Here is a 20715-nt window from a genome sequence, read left to right on the forward strand (position 1 = left end):
GAAACGGAACATAGCACTGGTTGCCTTGATATGGGAGTGAGGGGGGTGCAAAGGGAGGATTGGAGGGGGGTGCAAAGGGCAACCTGGGGATCCTTGTGGTAAAGGAACTGTTCAGGATCTTGACTGTGGTGGTTAATACAGGAACCTACACGTGATAAAATTGAACAAAACTAAGCATGTGCATTCGTGCTAGCACACACACACACACACACACACACACACACACATACAGAGAAATGAGTACAAGTAAAACTGGAGTCTGAATAAAATTGGTGGATTGTGTCAATTTCAGTACCCTATTGTGATATTGTACTAGTTTTTCAAAATATTACCAGTGGGGGAAAGTAGGTAAAGGGTACATAAGATTTCTTTGTATTTTTCTTAAGATTGCACATGAATTTCAAATTAACTCAAGAAAAATGTCAATAAAAATGTATGATGAGATACTTAATGTTTCAATGTTATTTTAGGTAGTATAAAGTTAAAATCACAGAGATCTATCTAAAATATCAACCTAAATATACCATTCATCTTTTTACAACTTCATCAGACTCTAGGAAGACAATGCCTTATATTTTTATCATGATGTTAAGAAGTTCTCATATCGGTCTGCTTCTCTAGCGTTATCGCTGTCATTCCACGTGTCATATTTATGATGTTCTCAGCTTTTACATCTTCCACACCAGGCTTTTTTGGATACACGGACTCTGCTTGAATGACTTTTCACCAGCTTTTCACCTGCCAAACTCCTTTTTAACCATTTAAATTGATTTTAAACTGAGAAAACTATCAGTTTATCTTCAACTCGGGCTTGGATTATTCCCTACCTCTTTGTCTAATACCCTTTGCACACTTCTCATTATACTTACTTCATCGTGTTATGAGTAATCTATTTCAGGAATCTATTTCCATCCTACTAGACCTTATGGGAACAGAGATAAGAAATCTCCAGAACTGAAGGGAATGTTGACATATAAAAATATTCAATAGGGGCGCCTGGGTGGCACAGCGGTTAAGCGTCTGCCTTCGGCTCAGGGCATGATCCCGGTGTTATGGGATCTAGCCCCACATCAGGCTCCTCCACTATGAGCCTGCTTCTCCCTCTCCCACTCCCCCTGCTTGTGTTCCCTCTCTCGCTGGCTGTCTCTATCCTGTTGAATAAATAAATAAAATCTTTAAAAAAAATAAAAATATTCAATAAATACTAAGAATATGGGACTTTTATATTTAATTTTAAAACATTTCATCTACAGTTTTAGTATTCTGAGGCATGCAGAATTGGTGTTGCAAAACTTTTCTTTATATAGAATTATTTCTGCATCGTTTCAGCCCTTGAAACAACTTAAATGAATTGTGATGTTTCATGTTCTACATCTCTTTCCCGTATGGTTTTGATGGGATGTCTTGATAATTACATTCACACTAAGACATTACAGTAACTAATAATTGCTAGGGTTGTGTTCCTCTCATGAAATTATACCCAAACATCCCTAAGGAAAAAGAGCCTTTGAAAATCAGATATTCTAAAATTAGTTTTAAGTTTACTTTTACAAATCCATCTAGTCTTTGTGCTAATCTCTCATAGTATATGGCAATTATATTCAGTGTATTAATTTGTATATATAGTTAACAGAATATTGTTAAGTGTGCATAAGAAAGTCTGATATAATTAAAAAATGACCTGGACTGGAATCAATAAGTTTTTGTTCAAATCCAGAAGCAGATTAATAACTGTGTGACCTTGAGAAAATCAATACTTTCAAACCCACCATTTCATTAGTATATTTATGGTGTATCTCTACATATTCTTTGAGGATGTAACAACTTGTGGATATGAAAATTTGTGCTACTTGATAGAAAAATAGTAAATATGAGTTTCTGTAAATTTCACAATTGGGTTTTTATAACTTGTGGTGTTATCTATGTATGATTTTGTATAAATTCACTGATATGTTGTATATATGTGTATACTGAAACACTGCGGCTCTGGAGTGCACTCAGAATAAGTGACTAACCCCTGTAAAGCATACAAATACTTAGAATGTATGCATGATATAATTATTTTATTTTACCAAGTATTATACATTTATTTGGGGAGATAATATTTCATTTAAATATGTTTAATAAGATATAATAAATGTAATTCTTTAATCTTACAACGTATCCAGAGTGTTTTTATTTTTTTCTATGTTATGTATACACTGCATATTTTTTGACAGTCCCTTTTTACAAATTAGTCGTTCTGCTGATGTTCTGTTGTTAGGCGCATATGCATTAAGGGTTGTTCCTTCTTCTTAAGAATTTTCCCCTTTATCATTAGGTATGTCCCTCTATACATAATGCCCCTGATAAATCTCCTTATTTTGCATTCTGCTTTATTTAAAATTAATATAGCTACTCTTACTTTCTTTTGATTAGTGTTATTACAATATGTTTTCCTCTAGCCCCTTATTTTTAATCTATATTTGCCTTTATATATAAAGTAAGTCTCTTGTAGACAACATATAGTTGGGTCTGTTGTTTGATCCACTCAATCAATCCCTGTCTTAATTGGTGCATTTAGACTACTGGCATTAAAAGTTATTATTTACATAGTTGGCTTATTATCTACCATTACTGTTTTCTATTTGTTGTCCTTGTTCTTTATTCCTATTTGTCTTCCACTCTTTTTCTGCCTTATGTGGTTTTAAATAAGCATTTTATATTATTCTATTTTTTTCTCCTTTCTTGTACTTTAAATGCTTTTTTATTGATGGCCCTACAGTTTGTAATACACATTTGCAACTTGAAATATCAATTCCACTTTCGAGTAACTCTGTACTGCTTCATGGGTAGTTTAAGTACTTTATAATAACAAAAGAATCCTCATTCCTTCTTTTTTAAAATATCATAGTTATCATACATTTCACTGATACATAAGATACAAAAAGTTCCATATCAAACATTGATACATTGATGTATCAAATGTTGTAATAACAGTGTTGCTATTATTACTTTTAACGAACTGTTATCTGTTTATTGAGAGGGTTCCAGTTTATTGATGGTGATGTTCTCATCTAGGAATGCTTGACACACTTGCCTGCACCCATATTATTCATAGGGAACTGCACAGACATGCCCCTCACTGGAGCCAATACTGTGGATGAATCTGCTCTTCTGGCTCCTATTATAATCGGAGAATGCACTTCAGCAAAAACATCAGGGAACTTTGAGGAACAAGAATTATTACTCAGAGGTTATGCAATGTGCTTGGATGCTCAACCGAGGACATGAAGAAGGTACACGGTGAGACTGTGGGAAGAGGGTAGGAAGAAAGAGGGGGAGGAGGACCCTAGACTTGGCCTTTATGAGGGTCTCCTGGTGGATTACCTGGGGTTTTGCTGGGTCATTCATAATTGGCCAATCTGCAGCATAACAGGGGGAATTTCCCTTCCTCCACGTGGAAGGCTATGACCAGCTGGGTTGAGTATTTACCCTTCTCCCCCGGAAAGCTGGAAGGAACTGAGCTGGGTCTGTGCCTTCCTCGCCTGGAAAGCAGAACCAGCTGGTTAGGTATCTCCCCTCCCCCATGTAATTAGACTCTGACAAACACCCAGAGTTTAGGATTTGGTTAAATAGTTTCTCCTGAGGGCAGGCCTTATTAAGAACAGAAAGTTCTGGTGTATTTCAAAATGGTTCTCTCTCCCTGCCATGCCTGAAGCACAAGGGAATTTTATTCAGTATTCACTGTGAAAATCTGTTAGAACTTCTAGGTGTGAGACTTACGAAAGAGTGGGGGCTTCCTCGGGACTGGGTCCCCTTGCAGTTTTTGCCTCACGCACTCGTCCACACTGAGCCTCCAGCAACTCAGCGGTTACAGTTCGGGTTTCCTACTTGGACGCTGCTTCCTGTGCCGGTTTCTCCTCCGGTAAGTTGTGATTTTTTTTATTTGTTGGTTCGTCTTTCCAATCTTGGGAGAAGCAGTTTGCCTTGTGACTTCATTTCTCTTAGTGATTTAAGGGCTGTTGATTTTATAGTTTGTTCGCTTTTTGTTTGTTGCTAGGACAGAGCAGACATTTCCAAGTTTCTTAAATGCTAGACTACAAACCGTTTTTCTTTTTCGGTAGTTGAAACGCATTGTTGTTATCTGATAATATTTAACAGGACTAGAACCTTAGATGTACAAGGGAGGGAGATTTCCCATAGATTTATTGTACGGTGTAAAATTGGGTATTAGTAGGTTGTGAATTTGAAAGATATATTCAAGTTTGATCCAAACTACTATCTCTGAAGAAACCTTCTACGGTGAAGCATTTCCCCCAGATCCCTGTGACTTAAGGTTGAAATGTTGGTGAATTAAATTATCATTTCCTTTGGTGCTAAAGTTATGGTAATGATTAACAGATACCTAAGTTAGTTCCCCAAACTTGTAGGATATAAACAATAAAAAAAAAGTGCTTTATAGGCAAAACAATCCCCTATTTATTTTGTATGTAAACGTGAACAAGATATTCAATTATTCTAAAATTTGGTTTCCCCTCTTTCAAAATGGAGTGACTTAAATTATAGTATTTTTTTGAAGGTTTAAATATTTATAATTTAAAAAGTGCCTAGTGCTTAATACATATTTAATTTCCCTTTCTGTCTTACATTAATATAGTATTTCTCCAAATTTCCTAATGATCAAAAATACAGGTTTGCTTGTTAAAATTTAGATATCTGGGTTCTACCTAAGAGTTACTAAATCAGAATCGTCAGTAAATCTGCACTGAGACCCAGCACCCATGTGTTCTTTATAAAGGTCATTGACGAAATTGCGCTGGTTAAAGTTTCAGGTGAGCACAATCTGGCTGATCCAATACAAAGCTGTAGATTATGTTAGCAATGGGGAAACTCCCCTGAAGCTAGATTCAGGGATTCAGTTGGTTTTTCTACATATTGGTTATCATAAGAGTGTTTCTGTAGTTTCTGTAGTTTCTTTGATGGGCTTTTGTTTAAAGAAGACTTGCATAAAAGTTCCGGCCATCTGATTATTTTCTGGAATAACATATGGGAAATGATTATACCAAAGTGTCTTCTGTGTAGTATATACAAGTATTGCGTATCCACATATTTCTTATTCCATATGAATCTGTGATTGATGGTTATGCAAGTACTAGATCATGTATTTTGAAATACAGAAAATGGTTTGTTTTAAAAATATTCACACGGCTCTATTCTGATACTTCACCTGAAGGAATTCGTATCTCACACACATACAGAAACACACTAGTACCTTCTAAAACCCCAGCTCTAATGCTTGCAAAATATGTGACTACGGAACAATTATTTAACCTCTTAAAATTTAAACTTAAGTCAGATGTGGAAATCACAAAAATTGTATTAAAAAATTATTTAGAGGGATGCCTGGGTGGCTCAGTCAGTTAAGGGTCAGACTCTTGACTTCTCAGGTTATGATCTCAGCATTGTGAGATTGAGCCCAAATCTGTCTCCCTCTCCTTCTTCCCCTCCAGCCTGTGCTTGCTTTCTCTCTCTCTCAAAAATAAATTTATTTATTTATTTATTTATTTATTTGAGCACTAGATCCTCTTGTGTTCTTATGTACCTGGTATATCATAGATGAAGTTCCTGCTCCTAGGTTTCAAATGAGCCCAGATGCTTGAGAGTAGTTCTCGCATGGGATTCTGCGGCAGTTCGACGAAGGGCAACCTCAAATCCATAGCTTTAGACTTTTTGCACAGTTCTGTTAAACATAGAGGATGTCGTTTTCAGAATGTTTAAGAACCTCTTCTAATCGGAGTTGAAAGACCTTTCAATTTCTGTTATATTGACGTACAAGCCTTTGACAGCTCTCTCCACAAATTTGTTCATCTTGTATTTGCAAGACAATTCAGGAGTTTAAAATAACAAAATACAATTCAAAACTGAACATATAAAAATAAAAGGTAAAATGGGCTAATCTGAAAATTCTGCTGTTTTTAAAAAGAAAAACATCACTATGTACTTAGTTCTTTGAAAGTTAGTAAATTTAAAGGTGTAAGCACATTCAGAGGCAGGAAGAAATGCCCTAAGCATTGAAATACCCGAGACTATTTTATATATGTTCCAAAAAATAAAATTGAACCACTATTCTTATTATAAATTTATAGATAATATAAATACTTGTAGAAGTCCAGATAATACATAAATGTGAAGGATATAAATATAAAGACTATAGGAAAAAGCACATAAGATCTATGTACAGCCAATCCCTAATAATTCTTAAATACCATGAAGAGTTAAATATGTTTTAATTTTATTATATATGCATGTATATATGTGTGGTTATCTATATCTCTATACATGTGTATCTCTCTCTCTCTCACCCCCCATATATATATATATAGAGAGAGAGAGAGAGAGAATTTCTAGACCTTTTTCTGAAATATGATACGATATAAAATGCAGTATTAGGATAAAAATCCATATTGGTGTGTGATTATACTGCTTTAACCCATTCATCATGTATCCTGGCCAAAACTCTTAAAATGTGTATAGCAAAGTCATCTTTAATAGCTATGTATCATTCCATTTATTAGATGTACAGTACTTTAATTTTCTTAAACACATGCCTATTTTTCTGTACTGAAGTTGATTTCAAGCTTCCCGTATTAGCGGTGAAGCAGTGATGATGCATGTGGGCGTATCTTGCACACTTGTCTAATCGTTTACTTAAAGACATTCCCAATTGTCAGGCAAATAGTTAATTGCATTTGTTTAAGCAGACATTGCAGATGATTTTGATAAATTGAGTAACAGAAAGGTAGTCACAATTCAGAATATTATATATGATGAAGTATGTATAGAATTGTTTGTGTTTGAGTGTGCGGTTGTATTTTAAAGAGAAACGTGGGAAAGATGATCAAGCAAATGTGCATTAACTCCCCTGGATGGCAGGGTTTCAGGGGATCTTTTCTTGCAGAAGGTATTTATTAAATTAAAGAAGTATTTTGTATTTGTAACATGACACACAAAAGCATATTTATAATTTGCAGAATCAGAGAAACAATAAAAGGAAAAGAAAAAGCAACACAAATCAGTGGAATAAACGGGTGGAAAAATGAAAAAACCAAAACAAAACCTAGCTTCATTCTAAAAAATGAATCATCGAACTTTGCATCAAAAACCAGGGATGTACTGTATGGTGACTAACATAATAAAATAAAAAAAAATTAAAAAAATGATACACTAAAAGATGCCCCAAATTTTAAATACAATATTGTATATTTTCAATAGTTTAATATGTATTTATTTAAAAATACCTATTGGCAGGTTTTTCTTTTTTCCTTTATTAATTTACACTTGTGCCAAAATAGCATGAGTATGTTTGTGTCTCCTACTCGGGTGCTGTTAGCCCCCTTAGACTCTGCTATTTTGTGAGATGAAGCTTTTTATTTTTTTTATTATTTTTTAATGTTTTTTTATTATATTATGTTAGTCACCATACAGTACTTACCTGGTTTCTGATGCAAAGTTCGATGATTCATTAGTTGCGTATAACACCCAGTGCACCATGCAATACGTGCCCTCCTTACTACCCATCACCAATCTGTCCCATTCCCCCACCCCCCTGCCCTCTGAAGCCCTCAGTTTGTTTCCCAGAGCCCGTAGTCTCTCATGCTTCATTCAACCCCTTCTGATTAACCCCCCCGTTCTTTATCCCTTTCTTCTCCTACCGATCTTCCTAGTTCTTATGTTCCATAGATGAGAGAAATCATATGATAATTGTCTTTCTCTGCTTGACTTAGCATTATCTCCTCCAGTGCCATCCATGTTGCAGCAAATGTTGAGAACTCGTTCTTTCTGATAGCTGAGTAATATTCCATTGTATACATGGACCACAACTTCTTAATCCAGTCATCTGTTGAAGGGCATCTCGGCTCCTTCCACGATTTAGCTATTGTGGACATTGCTGCTATGAACATTGGGGTGCATATGGCCCTTCTCTTCACTATGTCTGTATCTTTGGGGTAAATACCCAGTAGTGCAATGGCTGGGTCATAGGGTAGCTCAATTTTTAACCTTTTAAGGGACCTCCACACTGTTTTCCAGAGTGGCTGCACCAACCTGCATTCCCACCAACAATAGGAGGGATCCCCTTTCTCCTCATCCTTTCAGCAATTGTCGTTTCTTGCCTTGTCAATTTTTGCCATTCTAACTGGCGTAAGGTGGTATCTTAGTGTGGTTTTGATTTGAATTTCCCTGATGGCTAATGGTTTTGAACATTTTTTCATGTGTCTGTTAGCCATTTGTATGTCATCATTGGAAAAGTGTCTGTTCGTATCCTCTGCCCATTTTATGATTTATTTATTTGTTTCTCATGTATTGAGTTTGAGAAGTTCCTTGTAGATCTTGGATACCAGTCTTTTATCTGTAGCATCATTTGCAAATATATTCTCCCATTCCGTGGGCTGCCTCTTAGTTTTTTTGACTGTTTCCTTGGCTGTGCAGAAGCTTTTTATCTTGATGAAGTCCCACAAGTTCATTTTATCTTTTGTTTCTCTTGCCTTTGGAGATGTGTCATGAAAAAGGTTGCTGTGGCCGGTGTCGTAGAGGTTGCTGCCTATGTTCTCCTCTAGGATTTTGATGGATTCCTGTCTCACATCGAGGTCTTTCATCCATTTGGAGTTTATCTTTGTGTATGGTGTGAGAGAGTGTTCAAGTTTCATTCTTTTGCATGTAGCTGTCCAATTTTTCCAGCACCATATATTGAAGGGACTGTCTTTTTTCCACTGGATGTTTTTTCCTGCTTTATCAAAGATTAGTTGCCCAAAGAGCCGAGGGTCCATTTCTGGGTTCTCTATTCTGTTCCATTGGTCTATGTATCTGTTTTTGTGCCAGTACCATGCTGTCTTTGTGATCACAGCTTTGTAGTACAGCTCGAAATCCAGCAACGTGATGCCCCCAGCTTTGTTTTTCCTTTTCAACAATTCCTTGGTGATTCAGGGCCTTTTCTGGTTCCATACAAATTTAAGGACTATTTGTTCTAGTTCTTTGAAAAATGTCTTTGGTATTTTGATCAGGATAGCATTCAAAGTGTAGATTGCTCTGGGTAGCATGGACATTTTAACTATGTTAATTCTTCCGATCCATGAGCATGGGATATTTTTCCATCTTTTTATGTCGTCTTCAATGTCTTTCAAGAGTGATTTGTAGTTTCTAGAATATAGGTCCTTTACGTCTCTGGTTAAGATAATTCCAAGGTAACGTATGATTTTTGGTGCTATTGTAAATGGGATGGATTCCCTAATTTCTCTTTCTTCAGTCTCATTGTTCGTGTATAGAAATGCAACTGATTTCTGAGCATTGATTTTGTATCCCGCCACATTACTGAATTGCTCTATAACTTCTAATAGTTTGGGAGTGGCTTCTTTTGGGTTTTCCATATAGAGTATCCTGTCATCTGCGAAGAGAGACATTTTGACTTCTTCCTTGCCAATTTGGATACCTTTTATCCCTTTTTGTTGTCTGATTGCTGTTGCAAGGACTTCTAGTACTATGTTGAATAATAGTGGCGAGAGTGGGCATCCTTGTCCTGTTCCTGATCTTAAGGGAAATGCTTCCAGCTTTTCCCCATTGAGAATAATATTTGCAGTAGGCTTTTCATAGATGGTTTTTATGAGATTGAGGAATGTACCCTCTATCCCTACACTCTGAAGGGTTTTAATCATGAAAGGATGCTGTATTTTGTCAAATGCTTTTTCTGCATCTTTTGAGAGAATCATATGATTTTTGGCTTTTTCCTTCTGGATAAAATCTATGACACTGATAGATTTGCGAATGTTGAACCACCCTTGCATCCCAGGTATGAATCCCACTTGGTCATGATGGACAATCCTTTTAATGTACTGTTGGATTCTCTTAGCCAGGATCTTGTTGAGAATTTTGGCGTCCATATTCATTAGGGAAATCAGTCTGTAATTCTCCTTTTTGATGGGGTCTTTGCCTGGTTTAGGGATCAAGGTAATATTGGCCTCATAGAATGAGTTTGGTAGCTTTCCTTCTGTTTCTATTTTTTGAAATAGCTTTAGGAGAATAGGTATTATTCTTCTTTGAATGTTTGGTAGAATTCCCCAGGAAAACTGGTCCTGGTGTTTTGTTTTTTGGAAGGTTTTTATCACTGTTTCAATCTCTTCATAATTAATTGGCCTGTTTAAAAAATCAGTTTCTTCTTGTTTCAGTCTTGGTAGTTTATGGGTTTCCAGGAAGGCCTCCATCTCTTCCAGATTGCTTAAATTATTGGCATAAAGCTGTTGATAAAAGTTTCTAATAATCCTTCCAATTTCATTGGTGTTGGTTGTGACCTCTCCCTTTTCATTCATAATTTTATTAATTTAGGTCCTTTCTCTATTCCTTTGGATAAGTCTTGCCAGTGGTCTGTCAATTTTATTAATTCTCTCAAAGAACCAGCTTCTAGTTCTGTTGATCTGCTTTACTGTACTCCTGGTTTCTAATTCATTGATCTCTAATCTTGATCAACTGCTTTCTCATGCGTGGATTAGGCCTGTTCCTCTGTTGCTATTCCAGCTTCTTGAGGTGAGAATATAAAAACTGCATTTTAGATTTTTCTATTCTTTTGAGTGAGGCTTGGATGGCTATGTATTTTCCCCTTAGGACTGCCTTTGTAGTATCCTATAGGTTTTGGACCGTTGTGTTTTCATTCTCGTTGGTCTCCATAAATTGTTTAAATTGATTTTTGATTTCCTGGTTTATCGAATCGTTCTTGAGCAGGATGGTTCTTAGTCTCCAAGTGTTTGAGTTTCTTCCAAATTTTTCCTTGTGGTTGAGTTCCAATTTCAGAGCTTTGTGGTCTGAGAATATGCGGGGATAATTTCAGTTTTTGGTATCGGTTGAGACCTGTTTTGTGACCCAGAACATGGTCTGTTCTTGAGAATGTTCCATGGGCATTAGAATAGAATGAGTATTCTTTGGTTCTGGGGTGTAGTGTTCTATATATATCTATGAGGTCCAACTCGTCAAGTATGGCATTCAAAGCTCTTGTTTCTTTGCTGGTTTTCTGCTCCGGTGCTCTGTCTATTGCTGATAATGGAGTGTTGAGGTCTCCTACTATTAGTGTATTTTTATCTATATGTCTCTTTATTCTGGTTAAGAGTTGGCTTGTGTATCTTGCTGCTCCCCTGTTGGGGGCATATATATTTATAATTGTCATATCCATTTGTTGGATACATCCTTTAAGAATAATATAGTGCCCTTCTGTGTCTCTATAGTCTTATTTTAAAATCCAATTTATCTGATATGAGAATTGCTACCCCAGCTTTCTTTTGATGTCCATTGGCGTGAAAGATGGTATTCCATCCCTTTACTTTCAGTCTGGTTCCACTGAGCACACCGGAGCTCCGTTTCAGTTTGGTGGCCCACTTCCTCGGCTCACAGTCTCAGTCTGCTGTCTCGCAGGTGCCCGTCCATGAGTCCGCCCACTCCCCCGTGCAGGTGGCTACCGCTTCCCGGCACCCGAACGCGGCGGCCCCCTCCCCCTTCCGTTTATCTTCCGATATCTGTGCACAGTTTCATGGCTCCCCGCTTCGTACCTCAATACTCAGCGCTGGAGATGTTCATTTGTAGAGATCCAGATGCGTCTTCCTGCGTCTCAGGCTGGTTCCGTGGGTGTTCAGGATGGTCTGGTACCTATCCAGCTCGACTTGGGACCAGCTGAAAAAGGGGTCCCCTACTTCTCCGCCATCTTAACTCTCCTCAAGATGAAGCTTTAAAAAAAATTTTTTTCTCTTAAAGTAGCCCAAGCATAACACTGGGGAGTAAAAGAATAAACTATGATATTTGGCACAGTGTACGAGTATTCTGTCTCAAATGCACAAGGTAGACTTACACAAATGTGACCGTACAGGAGAATCATGGCAGTATGAAGCAAACCAAAGCACTCTTACATGGAGCATCCTGCCCTTTTTATAAAGGTAAAAGCAATAACACGTATATACTAATGGAATGCATTTTAACATTAGCAAGAGCTAGCTGAATACAGGAATTCTGAACAGCTTTCTTTTGGCAGAGAAAAGGCCAGGGTACATAATGGGATGGTGGCACAGGGTATCAAATGGTCAGATGGTATATAGGAGTTATTTTCAGATGTAGCTTTGATTTTGTATTATGAATTTTCATTGTCACATACCTTAAATGACTGGAAGTGTGCCATGAATGGACAAGTTATAAATACGTGCCAAGAACCAAGCATCGTGACTAATAGGATATCCAAAAGAGAATAATCATATTTTATGATTTTTTTGAATTTGTGTTTCAGTAATTAGTATTGAGTTTCACATCTTTTCAAGTAATTTGTGATCCCTTTTGTTCTCTTTTGTCTTCTGCCTCTCCATTATTCTTTATTAGTGTTTATTCTTTTTTGGTTTTAATAATTCAGCTTTTTAAATGAAGGGTCATTTCCTAATGTTATTCAAGGACAGTCTTAAAAAATTTTTTAAATTCATTTTGGCAAAATAAGTGAGATGGACACTGCATTGTAATTTCCATATCAGTGGATATGGACGTGGTTGCTTCTCTACTAAGGACACATAGCTATGCTCTATCTTTAGAGGTGAAACAGTTTTAAAGGTACTTCTAGTTAAATATTTTTGTTAAATTAAAAAATTTAGACGCTTGCTTCAATCTGTCTCTGACTCTGACTTTTGAATATACGTTAGACATTTTTGCCTCATTTAAAAAACTATCCCCGCATCTTCAAAAGTTTTGGAAAATGCTAGAACATTTTATATCTCTGTCTAGCCATAAGATATCAGTGGAATTTAAACTCGATTAACTGCACTAGCAAATACTAAAAAGGAATATTGCATTTTGGACTACCTAAAACTCTTTGTATCACAGTGGTTTTAATTTGTAATGTAAGCAGTAGTATATGTTTCTGTAGATAGAAATCTACAGAGAAAATAAAATCGGGCATTTACTGAAATTAGAATACTTATCAAAAACAAATTGCATTTCCTTATGCATTCACTGAACTTAAATGTTAATGAAATTCTCTCTTTCAAATTATATCCACAAGGCAACTATTAGATAAGACCATGTTATCAAGGATTAAAAAAATGATTGAATTGCTGGTTTTACACTTAATAATCTGAAACAGGGATGTAGGTCAATGGGGAAAAAAGGGTATTTTAAGATGTTACTGTTGCTTAGATAAAGTGATAGTTCATTCAAAGAAATAATCAACCTTGTGCACACTTGGAGGAAAAAAAGGGATTTCTTTTCATTCCAAATGTCAACTGAACTGTAAAGGGTGACATTTTGAATAAAGGAATAAAAATGCTTACAAAATGTTTATCAGATTGCACCCTTCAATTGCATAGACCAAGCTCTTAGAATCCTGACTTATTATTATTTTCAAATGTTCTGGTTTAGTTTGAAACTATCTAAACATTTTTTAATAGAATTAAACATTTTTGCATAAACATTCTTGTTATAAAGCCTCAGTAAAATGGAAGCATGGAAACTTCTACCAGCAGCCACCATCTGTTCTGATGCAAAAACCACTCTGCAAATTTCTGACAGCCGTAATGGCAAAATTCTGGTCCAGATGAATTTGTTTTCTTGAGAGAGGGAAAAGTTCAAACAGTGATACTAGATATTTTTATCTGTGGATATTTTGCAACATGCTTTTTATTTTTTAAATTCATATAAATGAAGATAAAAGAATGGATTAGCATTTAAGTCATCAAAGAAATGGCGTACATGAAAATAGAGAATTACCAAAGCAGAAAGTCTGCTTTATTCCATGTGTAACTCCTGGGATTTATACCAGTTTCATTCATAGTCAGATAGAAAGCCTATTGCTTTTATCACAATTAAAATAAATTTCGCCTGGAGTCATTTATTGTAATTTATTGTTACCAATATTAAAGATGTATCCATTCTCTTAAAATATATGCATTGACCTAGTTATTAGTGTTTCAGTCCAAAGTAACTGAAATGAAACACTGTTCTAGGGATAATAAATTACAATAATTGATAAAAAGAAAGATATATGGAATGACAAAACAAATAGAGATGCATAGATATGTCAGACTACAATACTGAAAGTGTTTATATTGACAATCACTTTTTGCTTCCCAAGTGTCATTCTGATCTATATTGGATTCTTTCAAACAGATGGAATCTCTGATCCATTCAGCTGTCTGATATTATCAACCATTTTATTGGCAATATCATTGTTTTCTCATTAGGAATATTTATATAACTTAGTTGATTAGAATCTCCTACAATTTGTAAGCACATTTTATCTGCATATTATTCAGGATCCAACCAAGAAAACAGAAATGACTATAAGTATTTAAATCAAAGGAATGTGATATAGGAATATAGTATAGATAGTTTAGATCTGAGCATTGATTGCAAAGATAATAGGATTGTTGAGAAGCCGAACAATGGACCCTGAACCACCCCAGGAGATAGTAAGCTGCTGCAGAGCAAAGGGAGGCAGCATTTACTGAAGCTCAGGTCTGGAATCCCTGGAAGCTGAAAATGCAACAGCCTGTCTGGCTAGAGAAGCTGTAATCTGGATGTCATTGGAAGCAGAGAAGGCACAGACACTGTATCTTCTCCTTAATTCTGTCTTCCAGTATCTTGCCAGTGTTTCTGATTGCCAGGAAAGCTTGAAGCCAGCTGACCTGGGAGCCTAGGAAACTGAATGTCTCAGCCATGTGCTGGGTCTCAGGCTTCTGCAACTTCCTTACTCCTTCTCTCTCTCTTTTTTTTTTTTTTTTAAAGATTTTATTTATTTGACAGCGACAGCAAGAGAAGGAACACAAGCAAGGGGGGAGTGAGAGGGAGAAGCAGGCTTCCCGCCGAGCAGGGACACCGATGCGGGGCTTGATCCCAGCACCCTGGGATCATGACCTGAGCCGAAGGCAGATGCTTAACGGCTGAGCCACCCAGGCGCCCCTTCCTTATACCTTCTAAACTGGCTTGAGTCTGATATATTATGAAATACTTCTGTTTTAGTCAAGATTTTTTATAAACACAGTATTATGTCTTGGTATGTCAGATAGCATCAAATAATTCTCATGAATGGTCCCATTCACATTGTTTAGGTATGTCTTGGTCAAGCCTTCAATTCCTACTAGGACTGTAAAGTGCTAGTTAATAGCTGAAGGAATGACTTTACCTTGAAACCCTAGCAATCTTTGAAATAATTCTCTTTTGGAATTTGCAAATACATACATTTACCACAACCATTTTAAGCATCGTTAGATCCACTGTTTCTTAAAAACTGAGTGTCTTGAAATTTTGTATAATAGCCTAGAATTACTTTGAAGTAATAGCCCCCCCTTTTTCTGGGTCCCTTTCATAACTAGAAACATTATGGGTTCCCTGGTAAATGGACCAGAGCAAAATGCATAAATCCCAAGAGATCCAACAATCAATGCAAAAAATCTAATCTTCATTTTGAAGGAGGCATTCTGACCACACCCAGGACACAGGTGTGTAGGAAGGTCAGTGATGGGATAGGCACTTGAAATTTCACAGGATTCATCTGCTACGTATTTGTCTTGTTCCAGTTGCTACTACTTATTCACCAAGTCTAATCCCATTCTGTATCATTTGTGCTATTGGATTCAACCCAAGCGTGAAGATCAAGGAACAATGTGATTACTAGCAGTCCTTCAGTAAAATTTCATACTGTGTACTTAGATCATTTCAACTTTCTTTGACTAGGGAAAAGCAGTTGTAGAAAGTCCTCTAGGAGAACAAAGAAGTTGAAAAAATACTCTAACGCTTTCAATAGCAATAGTTACGAAGCTAGTTTCTTGGAACATTGGACCATAAGATATTTGGTCTTAGGGAAGAAAATGTACTTACTCCAAACAGGAGAAAGGATTGGCTTATGATGAGAGATCTGTTAGGCTATGACCGGGGGGTTGAAAGACTGCACACAAGACTGCCTTTCCCAGCACAGATTTTGTAGGGTTACAGATTGTTGTAGAGATGAGACTTTCTTTGTCTCTTTCCTCTAGTCCTAGGTTTAAAGGTCTCGTGTGATTAGGTCAGCCTACCTAGATAATCGCTTTTGATTAACCTGAAGTCAACCAACTAGTACCCCTAATTCTTCTATAAAATCTTTTGCCATATAATGTGTAATAACTTATAGATTTCACCCATGCTAAAGGGAGGAGATTACAGAAGGACAAGGGTCAGTAGGGTCATTTAAATATTCTGGCTACCACAGTATCATTCCCTTTTGCCATTTTAAGGTAATTTTACAGTTTTTTCCCTTTTGCATGTCTTATAAAAGGCTCACCGATTAATAACTTGTATTCTCCTATTATCACGTGCTTTTCACCATTTCCACTTGATGAATGTAGACTATATGCATCTGATGTCAGAGCGACACCATTCCATGACATGTCAAGAAGGTCAGTTCTGCCCAGGATTATGGGTGACACATCTTCAAGTGTCAAATGTCCACAAGGAGATTAGGAAGGGATTTCCCAAAACAAGATTTGTTTATTTTCAAATTGATTTTTCCAGTCTCTCCTGGTTGACTACTTGTGGTATTGTTTAGGAAGAAGCCAGAAATGAAACAAGGTTTTTAAGAGTTTCATAGAAGTAAGGTTTTTTTTGAAAGAGATACAAACCAGGGACAACAGTATATACTCTTGAACATAGCTTGTGGTGGAACATTCTTCCATCTCTTACATGTGACCACTTGGCAGCCTAACATGGTCAAAACTTCCTAAGTTGCTACAAACCTGGTTGACAGTTGTTTTTCTTTAAGATTCCTTAGAATGTCAGAAATCCATTCACTGTAAAAAGGGGAATCCTGACGCTGATACCAAAATATTTTCATTAACTTTTGGGTAATAGTTTCCTTATACTAAAATGACTTCTGTGCCTTTAAGCCGAGAATCTCCTTTTCTTACCCTGGAGATATAGGGGCCTTGGAAAAGACTTGAAAGGACCCAATACCTTTGTGTATTGAGCACAGAGTTAGAAAAAAGAAGGGCCTAGAGGTACTTAGAAAATACATAAAAGGACTTGGAAGAGTATAGCTGAAGGGAATAAAGAAAACTTGAGAAAATTTTATATTTCTCTCATGTAGGTCCTCAAAATTACTGGTTGAGCATCTCACACATGAAGAAGTTAAAAACAAGACAGCTCCATGTTCTAGCCTCAGTTGTCATAAAAGGAAGGAGATGCGCCAGTCCTGCTGGAGGTTTTAAAAGAAACCATCGTCATACAATCATTGGCCATCATGTCATTCAAAAATTTTAAGAACAGTAAACCACCTTTAAAATTGGGCAAAATAATCAAGACATTAGGTATTGGGTGTATACTATTGTAACTCATATTATTATCTTGAAAGTAATGATTTGATTAGACCAATGTGTACATTTCCCACACATTTAAATGTAGGATAGGGAAACTCCTAACCATATGGTCTGACTAAATACACGTGGACTTTTCCCAATTAGATACGTAGGAGTGTTTTTTCAAAGCTTGCATGAATCATTTAACATAAAACCTCACTGGTTATTCATTAAAGCTTTCAAATGTGCTCCCAGATTTTGCTTAGAATATGTCCTTTTACTCCCCTGGCTGGCGAAACCAGAAGTGGTGCAGGATTTTTCAATGAAGTAAAGACAGAGTCAGATGCTTATTCATTGAACAACCAAGCAAAACAAGCTGGATAAGCAGAAATACGTTGCAGAGCCAATTCGTAGTGAAGCAGAAGTGAGACAAAGCAGCCAGGTAGGGCAGAGCTCCCACTGAGGTGGTCCTATTTTAAGCAAAGCCCAGAGCTGGTGAATAGAGCCCATTATTTCTTCCTATTTTAATTCAATAAAAACAGAACAAAACAGATTCCAATTCCATCAGCAAATTAGGTAGAGCTGAGCTGAATGGATTTTATACAGGCAAATGGAATCTTTGAGAGAGGGTGATGGAAAGGAAGAGGGCCAAATCGTTTTAAATTTTATTTTATTTTAATTTCCTATTTGGTTAAAAGGGATTTCGAAGTATCCAAGGCAAATAAATTAGACATTCTAAGATCAATTTGAAATTTGACAAAAGCATGCAAGGCAAAAGTTCAAATTATAAAACCAGCCAGGAACAACTTAATTTTATAAAATTATTTAGATTGTCAAAATTCTAGCTCCTAATATATTATATAACAAGTTTAAACAATGTGTCACAAATGCTTCATTTTCCAAATTCTATTTTACTTCACAAATAATTATTAAAAAATACTTCTGTTAAACGACTAAGTTCCTTTGCAAATCAGTGTGTGTGTGTGTGTGTGTGTGTGTGTGTGGTTTTTGTAACTTTTTAAGGGTTTCTCTCTGTAGGCATAATAAAACTTTTAATTTTTTTTCCCCAAAGTTAACCTTAGCATGTATATACATCTTTAAAAGTTGGTATTTTAACACAATTACAATCCTAATTTTTTTCTATCATTTAAATAAAAAAAAGGTTGGATAGGGATACCTGGGTGGCTCAGTGGGTTAAGTATTTGCCTTTCAGCTCAGGTCATGATCTTGGGGTCCTGGGATCAAGCCCTGTGTTGGGCTCCCTGCTCGGTGGGGAGTCGGCTTCTCCCTCTTCCTTTGCCCCTCCCCGCTACTCGTGCATACTTGCTCACTGTCTCTCAAATAAATAAAACCTTAAAGAAAAAGTTTGATTAAAAAAATTTTTTTTTTAAAGTTTCAGTTCATTATACTTTCCAACTCCATGACATTGCAAATGGCAAGATTTCATTCTTGTTTATGGTTGAATAATACTCCATTGTGTGTGTGTGTGTGTGTGTGTGTGTGTGTACACACCACTCTTCTTGAGCCATTCATCTATCAATGGACACAAGCTATTTCCATAATTTGTAAATAATGCTGCTATAAATATAGGGGTGCATGTATCTTTTGAATTAGTGTTTTTGTTTTTTGGGGGTAAATACCCAGTAACTCCATTAGTGGATCATAGGGTAGTTCCATTTTCAACTTTTTGAGGAACCTCAATACTATTTGCCACTGCGGCTGCACCAGTTTCCATACCCACCAACAGTGCAAGAAGGTTGTATTTCTCCACAAACTTGGCAATACTTCTTGTTTATTGCATTTTTAATTTTAGGCATGTGACAGGTGTGAGGTGATAACTTATTGTAGTTTTGATTTGCATTTCCCTAATAATGAGTGATATTGAACATCTTTACATGTGTCTGTTGGCCCTCTGAATGTCTTCTTTTTTAAGATTTTAGAGAGAGAGAGGAGAGAGAACGCTCAAGGATGGAAAGGGGGAGGGGGAAGGGCAGAGGGAGAAGCAGACTCCCTGCTGAGCAGGGAGCCACACATAAGGCTCGATCCCAGGACCCTGGGATCATGACCTGAGCCGAAGGCAGACACCTAACCAACTGAGCCACCCAGGGGCCCCTGGATGTCTTCTTAAGAGAAATGTTTGTGTATGTCTTCTGCCCATTTTTAAATAGATTGTTTTTTGGGTGTTGAGTTTTATAAGTTCTTTATATATTTGGATATTAACATTTTATCAGATATGTTATTTGCAAATATTTTCTCCCATTCAGGATGTTGCCTTTCAGTTTTGTTGATTGTTTCCTTTGCAGTGCAGCAGCTTTTTATGTTGATGTAGTTTTAATTGTTTCTTTTCTTTTTCTTTTTTTTATTAAGTATAGTTTATTTTATTTCCCTTGTGTCAGGAGACATTTCTAGAAAAATGTTGCTATAACTGAGGACAGCAACATTACTGCCTGTGCTCTGCTCTAGATTTTTATGGTTTTCATCTATTTTGAATTTATTTCCTTGTATGGTATAAGAAAGTGGTCCAGTTTCATTCTTTTGCATGTTGTGATCCACTTATCCAGGCACCATTTGTTGAAGAACCTTTTTCCTATTGAATATTCTTTACTGCTTTGTCGAAGATTAATCGACCCTACAATTATGAGTTTATTTCTGGGTTTAGTATTCTGTTCCAGCGATCTGTGTGTCCACTTTTGTGCCACTACTATGCTGTTTTGATTCCTGCAGCTTTGTAATATAACTTAGTGTCTGGAATTGGGATATCTCCAGCTTTGCTATTCTTTTTCAAAATTGCTTTGGCTGTTCAGGGTCTTTTCTAGAAAACCCTAAAGACGCCACCAAAAAACTACTAAAACTGATACATGAATTCAGTAAAGTTGTAGGATACAAAATTAACGTGTGGAAATTTTTTGCATTTTTATACACTAACAGTGAAGCACCAGAAAGGGAAATTAAGAAGTCAATCCCATTTACAGTTACACCCAAAATAATAAGATACCTAGGAATAAACCTAACTAAAGAGGTAAAAGACTTGTGCTCTGAAAATCGTAAAACGTTAATGGAAGAAATTTAGGTGACACAAAGAAATGGAAAGACATTCCATGCTCAAGGATCAGAAGGACAAATATTGTTAAAATGTCCATACTATACAAAGCAATCTACAGATTTAATGCAATCCGTATCACCTGAAATACTCAGCATGAGAGAACCTTCCGACTAACTTTGAGTGGCCCCGAGCACTGATCTGGGTTAGTAGCCTACACGTTGATTTCTTTATCAATCACTTCCTTGCCTTGTTGCTAGAAGTTTGAAGGTTGGCCATTGCCTCATGGTTTAGAAGAACATCTTTATAAAAAAACAAACATAGACATAGAACCAGAAAAGGTATTATTAGCTTTGTTGTATT

The 20715-nt window shown here is 36.5% G+C and overlaps 1 long non-coding RNA gene across 2 annotated transcripts in view; it reads left to right on the forward strand.

The window, feature by feature from the left end:
* The window catches only part of LOC123799277 (uncharacterized), a 541652-nt gene that overhangs the window by 299777 nt on the left and 221160 nt on the right, over nucleotides 1-20715 (forward strand). For both annotated transcript variants that reach the window (XR_015724365.1, XR_015724366.1), the window contains one exon: nucleotides 3101-3907. This is a non-coding gene — a long non-coding RNA (uncharacterized LOC123799277). The remainder of the gene's footprint in view (nucleotides 1-3100; nucleotides 3908-20715) is intronic.

This window comes from Ursus americanus, chromosome 5, assembly GCF_024610735.1.
Source record: "Ursus americanus isolate L20-20 chromosome 5, mUrsAme1.1.p, whole genome shotgun sequence".
NCBI lineage: Eukaryota > Metazoa > Chordata > Mammalia > Carnivora > Ursidae > Ursus > Ursus americanus.